The sequence below is a fragment of the Arachis ipaensis genome, chromosome B2 (assembly GCF_059453495.1).
Source record: "Arachis ipaensis isolate K30076 ecotype BB chromosome B2, ASM5945349v1, whole genome shotgun sequence".
Lineage (NCBI taxonomy): Eukaryota > Viridiplantae > Streptophyta > Magnoliopsida > Fabales > Fabaceae > Arachis > Arachis ipaensis.
The window spans coordinates 17,257,138-17,267,609 of record NC_142437.1 but is presented as its reverse complement, the minus strand read 5'-3'; positions in this window follow the sequence as shown (position 1 = coordinate 17,267,609).

Here is a 10,472-nt window from a genome sequence, read left to right as displayed (position 1 = left end):
AGCAGACACGGAAGAGTCACGTCAGACCAAAATGGTCAGACGAATCTTCTGCGTTTTGATCAAAGACAGGTCCGAGACACCGACCTCCTTTCGAAGAACCAAACGACCACCCGAGAAAAACTAAAGACCTAGCCCACGGTCAAAACCATATCTCCCAGCGATAGACCGACCTTGCTTGCTCTCCCGCTGCGGGGGCAACTGTTACGGATCCGGGCTACGGATCCCGGACCCGAGGTTAGACCCGAACCCGACTTCCCAGGTCCGACCCACCTCTCTCTTCTAGAAGGCCCGAAACCGGCCCTCCAGAGCTCCTAACCAACTTTCGAATTCAAACGTCTCCCTTATCTTAGCCAAATAAGATAAGATAAGATATTCACCATTGCCTATAAATAGAGGACCCAATTTCCTCCAGGTATTCATTCATTCCACACACCTTATACCTCTCAGATCCATTCTGACTAGAGCGTCGGAGTGTCTTTGCAGGTACCTCCCCCCATTGCTCCAGTCCAACGATCCGGCGTCCGCCTCGACCCGCAGGTTCCCGACCCATCTCTCAAATCCGTACCAGAGACATCTTGTACAATACACATATTTGCCTTAGAAGAAAGCATACCTTCATGAGGTTTTGAAAAATTATTTTCGAGAGTTAAAGCATCTAAAAATACCCTTGAATCATTTGATGTTCCTTCTCATATAGAATGAACAGATGTGAATAACATGTTAAGATCACATACTGTCAAGACATTTTGTATTATCAAAACCCTTTTTCCATGAAAAGTAGTTTGTTGTGCCATCGATTGCACTGATACAATTCTGCATATGAAATATGACTAATAATTTAAAACAAAAACAATTAAACAATTATATATTTACAAAATATTTAAAAATATTTGTACATAATTTTACCTTAAAATAAGGAAAGAATCTTGAATCTCCCATTATGATGGATGAGTTGTAAAATCCGGTTAATTAATGATTAATTAATCTATAAATTAAAATATATTCTAAAGAATAAGAAATAAGGTTTTTATGGTTTAATATGATAGAGAAAATTAAAACGAGATTTTTGACACCAATTTTTAAAAAATCGGTCCAAGATTAGGCCAAACGGGTCAAACCGGATCCATGTTGGGCCCAAGGCCCAGCCAAGCCTCATTTAACTAAGAGGGCTCAGCACTCTCTCCCCCTCAAACAGCACACACATGCTAAGAAAGGGAAGGGGAAACTCAAACCCTTGCCCTCATTTGCTTCCAACTTTCTTTGATCATAACATTTGATCTGGAGCTCCGATTGATAGACCGTTTGCGTCCACGCGACCACGGCGTCGAGCTCTATAAAACTCACACAATTTTTCTTGAGGTAAGACACGATTTCAATTCGGTTTTCTCAGCCTTTAATTTCAAAAATTTAGTGGGTTAAGTGTTGATATTTTGAGTTTTGATGTTATAGGATCCAATTAACTTGAAGGGAGTCTTTCCTCCTTGATCCTTGGGTAAGGTAAGAGATCTCAAACCTAGTGAAATTTTTGAATTTAGGCATTTGGGTATTGAGTTATTATGTTTGGATGTGATAATTGTGGTTTAGGTAGTGTGTATGTGAATATTGAAGCTTGATTGAAATCTTGAAAAGTTTGGAAAGGGGCTTTTGTGATGAGAAATCTGATCTTGGAGGTGTTGGAGCCTTGAAAAGTGATAAAGAGTGGAATTGAAAGTGTTCCGGGTTGAACGGGAATCGGCCAAGGTATGGTTTCGGTTTCCTATATCTAAAATGTAATGTGGTTGCGAAAACTTAGGCTAGAGACCCTAAGATAGGATTTGAACTATTGATGTTGTTGATTGGTTGATATGGATTAAGTTGAATATATGTGAATAATGATTTATTGGTTGTGAGTGTGGCTAATTGTTAATGAGCATGTAAGGTTACGAGTAATATGGATTGATATGCTTAAGTGTTGGTGAGATTGAGGCTCTTGTTGGTGAGCACGATTTGGTGTGTCATATTGATAAGTATACTTATGGTGATTGATGAAATTGAATAAATGTTTGGAAAATTGAGCTGTGGAATATTGATTATAAATTGAATTTATTGAATTGAGATTTAGTTAAAAGTAGATAATTGGTGGGTGGAGGATTCAATGAAAGTTTAGAAGTGCTTGATGTTGAATGGTTGAGTTTTGGTTGGTTTAAAGTGAATTTGGAAGTGTATGTTTGGAAATTGGAAGTTTATGAACTTTGGTAAAAACGGATTTTTGATGAACTTCAACGGATCATATCCTGAGATACTGTTTTCGAAATTTAATGCTTTTATATCAAATGAAAAATAATTTTACAAGCTTTAAAATGGTTTAAGTTTGGTGGAAATCTGAATTTTGTGGAAATAGATATGATCATTGAAAGTTGGGGCCTGAAATCTGAATTTTGTGAATTTTGCAGAATTTGTGATCTTTGGCTTGTGTGCGCACGCACACCCTGTGAATTTTCGAACCTATGCGCATACACCGCCTTGTGCGTACGCACACACAGGGGTCTGGTTGCTGCTAGGAGCGTTAGCATGCTCTGTGCGCACACACAACCAATGAAGTTTTGCAAGCTGTGCGCGTGTACAGCCTTGTGCGCACGCACACGTTGGGAGGGGCATTCTGTTGATGGCGTTCGCACGTCCTGTGTGTGCACTCAACAATGAAAATTTTGCTTTCTGTGGGTATGCACAACCCTGTGCGCACGCACACGTTCTGGAAATACTTCTGGGCGTGCACACGCACACCCTTGTGCGTACGCACACTGCCCTGTTTTCTATAAAAACCTTGTTTTTACATGTTTCACCTTCCCAACAAGCTTGTAACCTTCCGAGACATTGTTTCATGCTTATAAACTCCCATTTTCATTCTTTAAATCTTAAATCAATATAAAATGCCTAGTGATTGAGAGGAAGCTAGGGAAGGAGGTAACTTGAGGATGAAGAAAATGGATATAATGAGGAATTATGACTAATGATGATGTTATGAGTTGTTGAGAAGGATGGTGGAGTGATGTGTATGATATGAGCCGAATGGCTGTGCATGATATAAGCCGAATAGCTGTGTATGATGATGGTTTATGGCTGATTATGAATTATGAATTTAAGCCAGATGGCTGAGATGAATGTTGATTTATGGCTGAGGATAAATGCATATATGCTGAGTTATTGATATTGTGATTGTTGCACTCCACCTATCTGAGATACGAGTTTTCCTGGGTGAAAGCAGTGGCTAGCCACCACGTGCTCCAGGTGGAGACTCGATACTCTGCTGACCCTATGTCGTAAGTGTGGCCGGACACTGAAAGTTCCGGATGAGCTCGTCCCCGTGAATATACACCAGTGAGGGTGTTGGATGTGAATTATGATTATGTTGTGGATAACTCGAGTTGAGGATGCGCGACAAAGGGACAGTTCAATGGTTAGCTACCAGGACTTGTTGGGTTGTCTTTTTAACCGACAGATGAGACTCATTAGCCACTAGGACAGGCATACATCATATGCATTATATGTGAATTGTTTGGAATGCCTAATTGACTGCATACTTACTTGCTAATTGTCTACCTGCCGTATCTGCTTCCTACTTGTGCATTTCTTTATTTGATATAATTGTGTTTGCATACCAAATTACTGGTGGTGGTTGGGAGGTTCAAAGGATTTGGAAGGGGGTATTTAGTTAGACTGAAGATCCTTAGTTAGTCACCTATTTTCTTTTTTCAAGGTTTAGTATGTTTATATGCTTTGATTATGAATTGGGAGTTCTAGGATTGCCTTCGGCTTTTCCAGGACATTACATGTTAGATATTTGGGCACTGTTACCATGCTGAGAACATCTGGTTCTCACCCATGCGGATTTTGTGATTTTCAGATGTAGGACGTGAGACTCCTCGCTGAGGCATGCTGGAGTCTTCTATTTTAGCGAATATCCTTAGCTCTCAGGACTTTATTTTGGTTTTATGTAATTACTTAGATGCTTATTATCTCCATTGTATATATGTATATATACTGTATTAACTCCTTTTAGAGGTTATTTTTAGAGAAACAGGTTCTGTAACTTGTCTTTTGAGTTCTTTTGGGTTCTCCTACTTCATATAAGTATGTATACTTCTATGCTCGGACTGGTTATCTTCGCAAATCGAGTCTTGAGTCTTGATATTTGTATTTTGGCACTCTCTTGTATATCCTCTCGCGTTAGCTTATCCTTTATCTGTTACGTTTACGTTATCGATCGGAGTGTTGCATTTTTCGATTTAACGTTTTTTATTTACCCCTTTTTCTTCAAAGACTCCTAGTTATAAACATTTTTCACACTACTATATATACTAAATTTTATTTTTAGAGGTCGTAATATCTCGCAACCTCTATTTTATGACTTAAGCATAAGACTTTGTGTAGTAGGGTGTTACATGAGTTGTTGTCTGATTTTCTGGTCAAATAATTTTACTACTCAACTTACAAACAGCTTCTAAAATCCTATTAAACCACTTGCAAACAGTTGAAAGCGTTCTGCAACGATTCGATGTCATAAATTATGACACTGTGATTATTAAAAACATAGCAACTCCTCCTTCCACACTTACCTTGTGGTTTTTCAAAATTTCAATATCCTTTAAAGTATCACAAAATTTTTTGAACACATCTTTTTCCATTCTAAAACTTTGATAGCATCTAGCTTCATGACCGATCAAAAACTCAAGTGTATACATTTTTGAAGGTTCTTGATGGCCTAGATAAGGGGGGTTGAATCTATGGCCTTCTTTTGAGTTAATTGATTAACCCTTAAAACCAAAAAATAAAACTTTGCTTCTGTTTATCTGCGTGATGGATTATGCAGGAGACAATTTAGTTTTCTCTCATAAATCGCAGAGAGACAAAATAGTGCAGAGAAGAAGAAAATGACACCAGCATATATCCTGGTTCAGTTGCTTTGTGCAATGCAACCTACATCCAGTTTCCACCACAACGTTGGTGGAATTTTCACTATACTTTCAAGTGTTACAAACATCAATTCCTTAGGACTCAACATAATCCTATCTGGGACAAACCAAACTTTAACGTAAGCTTGATTTCGCTAGGCAACATCCTAGGCTCTCACTACACTAAGTGCTTACCCAACTTAGCAAGGGATACATCAGATACAAGATGCAAAATAGAAATACAAACAAATAGAAATCTGAAATCAATTTTGACTATTCTCTCCAAGTTCCTCTCTTTGCCTTTTCTCTCTATTTGGCTTTTTCAAATTCCTCATATTTATGCCTTTTTCCACTCAAGAGAAAACAGAGAAAGATAAACATTAAAATAGAATAATAGAACAATAAACCATGAAGGAGATGATGATTCACAGCCTTGAAGCTATCAGATGAACCAACTTCAGAACTCTTTATGATTGTTCTTCATTTTGGTGGTATGTTTCTTTGATGTAGAAACATAGTCCAAAGAGTTGAACTCTCACAGGAAATGCTCTCAATATAACTCAGATTATGGTTCTCTCTCCTTGTCCAAAATAGAGAAGCAATTTTCTTTTTGTACCTTGTGCTAAGAGCCAGATAGGGTTTCTCTCCAGTCAACTCCTTGGACTTTGAGATCTAAAAAATAATGCCTCCTTTTTCTTCAATCATCCCCAAAATTAGGAATTTTGAAACTGATTCATTTGCTTTGACCGAGGTCCACAGAGTACCAGATAGATGTCTTCTCAATGACAATCCCAAATCCACACTTTTGATAAGGTACTTTGGCTCCAAGTAACACTTTGAGCCATTGACTTAAAGCAGAGCTAATCTATCACCAGTTTCTTCTTCTTTTCAGAAATGGTGTCACAAAGAGTAGAAGAAGGAATGAAGAAATCAATTTGCATGCAAATGGACATTATTTATCTTTAACCTTTGACTTTGCTTAACATGTTTTGATTAGTGTGATATGACCTTGCTTTCATGATGAACCTTTCTCTTTCTTTCTTCTCTGGTCACAGAACTAGGAAGAAGAAACTCTTTCTCTTTCCACAAGAATCTAACTGAAGCAAGCAATATGAACGTTGGCTTCAACTTGAATGAATTGCATTGGGCTTGGATTTTCTTGTCAATTCATTCGGTCCAATAGATATGTTTGTTACTTTCAATTGGATTTCGATTGAAGATATGTGCAGCTCTTCTTTCCTTATTTCTTTTAGTTTGGGATGCTTTATTTAATTGGCCTGCATCATCAACAAACTCTCTTTTTCTTCTCTGTGTTATACTCGAAGGACACCTAGCATCCCAACTATTGGTTTCTTATTTTTGGAAAAACCACGTGGGTGACGTGAAAGAGAGAAGAGAAAAAAGATAAAGTTTGATTCGGTGGTGGTGGAAAGGTTCAGATGCAATTGGAGTTGCATTGCTTTAGTTAACTACCAATTCAAATTGATTGAATGGACTTGGATCTCTTCTTGGACTTGTTATGAATCATGGGCTTGATTCATCAGTTTATGACCTGAAGCCTTTCTTAATTTCTCATGGAATCAGCCATTTGTTTTATGGATCTAGACAGTTAGTGGGCTTCTCTTTCTCCTTGTTTCTATATCCGAAACAACATAGATTCCCATTTGAACAAACCTTTGCTTTGTTTCATTGGTTTGGCCTGCTGCACAATTATTTTGGGCCTACATCAATAAATGAAATAATTAAATCCAATTGGATATTTAACCCAATAAATTAATGTTTATCATCATCATTAAATTAATTGTATTCTTAACTCAACCATTTTTCTAGTCAATGTTAAAGTCCTACATAGTATGTTACTTATGAAACTTTGTTCATATTCCTTAATCAAAAAAACTATAATTTGATCACTCATATTTTTGTCTAAATCACTTGAATATGTGCTATTATCACTACTTAAATTAATTGAGGATACATACTCTGATATAATAAACCTGCTCAAAATATTAATAAAGTCAATTAGGCTTATAGTAAAAAGTATTTAAATATATTATACAATGATGAGCCACCATATAAAAAATAGCATACACTAATAATCTAATACTTAAAAATTTAAGGAAGTCATTACAAGAATTAAAAATAAAAATAGTTCACACGTTAACAATTCAATTCTTAAAATTTTTAAAATTTAAACAAGCTGTTACAAGAGTTAAAAATAATAATAGTCAATTATTATCTTAAAACTACTCAAGTAATGCTAGCCAATCCTTCCTCCTAAATGAAGGCATCTTAATAAACATGCATCTCCAATCCTCATCTTTAAATTTCTCGAGTACTTTATTATAGACTTTATTCGCAATGTCTTCCATAGAGTCTAACAATTCCATGCATGCGTCTATGGAGTAAGGGTCATACAGTGGACTAGTAGCTTGGCTAGCTTGAAGTTTATATCGTTCAGCCTTAGCTTTTAACACTTTTGTTTTTACTTTGGATGACTCTATCTTTGCACTCATTGATTCACTTCATTGACTCGATGCATCTTCAAGTATTACTAATCTTGAATTCTTTGCTTCTTTACATCTAGTCTCACCTGAAACCTTTTTTGTTTTCTTTTGTTGTTAACATCATCGGTATTATCTTTATCAACATCAATGACATTAGAAAAATCCATACCTTTTGAAAGAAAGTCATCCTCCATTTGTTCTTCTTCATTAGAATTTAGGGGCTTTTGAGTAGATGCATGACTTAATTTACCAGTTACAGTGCTAGAATTAAATATTTTTCTCAAAATGTCATAGTCATACATAAATCCATTCTTCTTAAACTTCATGTAGTTTCTTCTTTTCTAACAAGTATAAATACAAAGAACAAATAAATTTTATGAAATAAAATAAATTAATATAAGTAAAATGACTATTTTAACTTAATATAATTGAACATACCGAGGATAAGTCTTGTCATACTTCTTTCGAGGCATTTAGTTTATTAGATGCAATGTCGCATGTAACCCCTATTCGAGCTCGCAAAGTAGAAAACTCACAATGTGCAATGCGTAATCGATTATACTTTTCCTTCAACCTAGCTACACTGTAATGTTTCCCACCAATTGTAGCCCAGTTCATTATTTATTTACGAGGAATGCTAGGGGCAGCAACTTTTGTGATTTGTAGCTATCAAGTAACCATTAATGATGATTTTAATAATGTGAGATTGATGTAAAATTTCATCCAATGACTCACTTTTTTTATTGGTTATATACTGACTAAAATTTAATAGAATTGCTGGCCCTAGACTTTTTCTTTGTTTATTCCTAAACTGATATCTTAAATGTTAAACATTGCAATTGTCTATTCTTGACTCTGCTCATATACTATGCCAATATAGGCTTTTATATTTTCATTGGACCATTTTTTCCTACCTTCAGTTTTAGATTTTTTCTCATCTTATTTTAATAAATATAAACTACTATTAAATATGAAACGCAACCAAAAAAAAAGAAGAGATATCAACAATGTTATATGTAACTATTAGCAAAAGCAATGGAAGTAAAACAAAACAGGCATTGGATTTGATGGTCCCAGAACGTTTAGACCATTAAATGGTCCCATAATAAAACATGTTTTTTAAATTTTTTAATAACTGCTAAATAGTCCTTATTTAATTTTAATTACAAATTAATCTTTTATATATTATTTAATTATAAAATCTATTTTTTATTTTATAAGTTATTATTTTATCATTCATCTATCATGTTTATTAATAATAAAAAACTAAAATAATAACAAATTAAATATTCCATTAATCGTAATAAATATTTTACAATTTTAATCGATCGTAATTTTATCATTAATCCGCTACATACATATTGGATTGGGAAAATCGTGTTTGTTAAAAATTCAATCAATTGGATGCACAAACCAATCGATTGAAATTCAGGTTTCCTAAACTTCAATCGATTAAATTTTTCACGGCATGTGGGATTTCTTTATTCAATCGATTGGATTTTCCACGGCATGTGGAGTTTCTTTATTCAATCGATTGGTTTTTCCACGCCATGTGCAGTTTCTTTATTCAAAACAACTTGAGAAATACATAGATACACGGGAATAAACTGTATTTAACAAGAATTTTTTTCATTATAAATTAGAAAAAAATATTATTTTTCCAATAAAAATAAGACTTATTCATGTGTACTACTCCTATAATGGTTGCCATAGTCTATTGTGAAGATTAATAATTTAAGTTAGCCATTTTTTTAGAATTTGAAGTGAAGTTCGCCTTGCTCTGCATAAAAAAGTCGTATTTGGGAAATTAAAGTTGAAAAATTGGGTTTTGAAAAATAATAATTTTTTTATTTTATTTCAGAAAAAAATTCATTACTAAAAGATAAAAAAAATATTTTTCATTACACAATTAATTGCATGAATAAAGAATCGAAACAAAGAATTGCAAAATTAGAGACTAATTTCGATTTTGTAATCAAAACAATGGATTATTTTCTAAACACTACAGTGAAAAAATCGATTGGATCTCTATCGCCAATCGTAATTATCAATTAATGATGAACAAATATTGGATATTAAAGAGATGGATAAACAATAAAAAAAATGGATATTAAGGAGATGGATAAACAATGAATAAAAACAATAAAAAAAATTGATAATCAATTGATAAACGATTCTAATGGTAGGATTGAGTGATTGTTGATAGATTATTCACCAATTTATAATCTTAACATTAAAGAAAAGATAACATTAGAATATCTAAATCAAAATAAAAATTTAAAAATTGAAGATAGAATTTAAAAAATAAGATAGATGAATAATAAAATAATAATTTATAATCACGAGCAGAAAAAATTAAAGAAGCGTAACATATAATGCATTGCACAATTCAATCGATTGGGTAACACAACCAATCGATTGAATTGTGAAAATCTATATTGCTTTGAAGACTTAAATCGATTGAGTAATATGACCAATCGATTGAATAAGAAAAATTCCACATGCCTTGCAAAATTCAATTGATTGTGTATCAATTCCAATCGATTGAAGTTTGGAAAACTGAATTTCAATCGATTGATTTGTGCATCCAATCGATTGAATTTCTAACAAATACGATTTTTTCAATCTAATACATATGTAATGGATCAATGATAAAATTATGATCGATTAAGATTGCAAAATATTTATTACGATTAATAGAAGATCTAATTTGTTATTATTTTAATTTTTTATTATTAATAAACAGATAAATGAATAATAAAATAATCATTTATAATATAAAAAATAGTTTTTATGATTAAATAAAATATATGGAGTTAATTTGTAATTAAAATTAGCAATGAGCTATTTAATAATTATTGAAAAACTTAAAAAACATGTTTTATTATGGAACCATTTAATAGTCCAAACATTCTGAACCATAAAATCCTTTACCAACATAGTGTATTTAAAAAAATCAACACAATGCTAAAAAAATTTGGGAGAAACCAAAATCTCCAAATGACAATTTGGAAACAGAAACGCGTAGAAAAAAAAA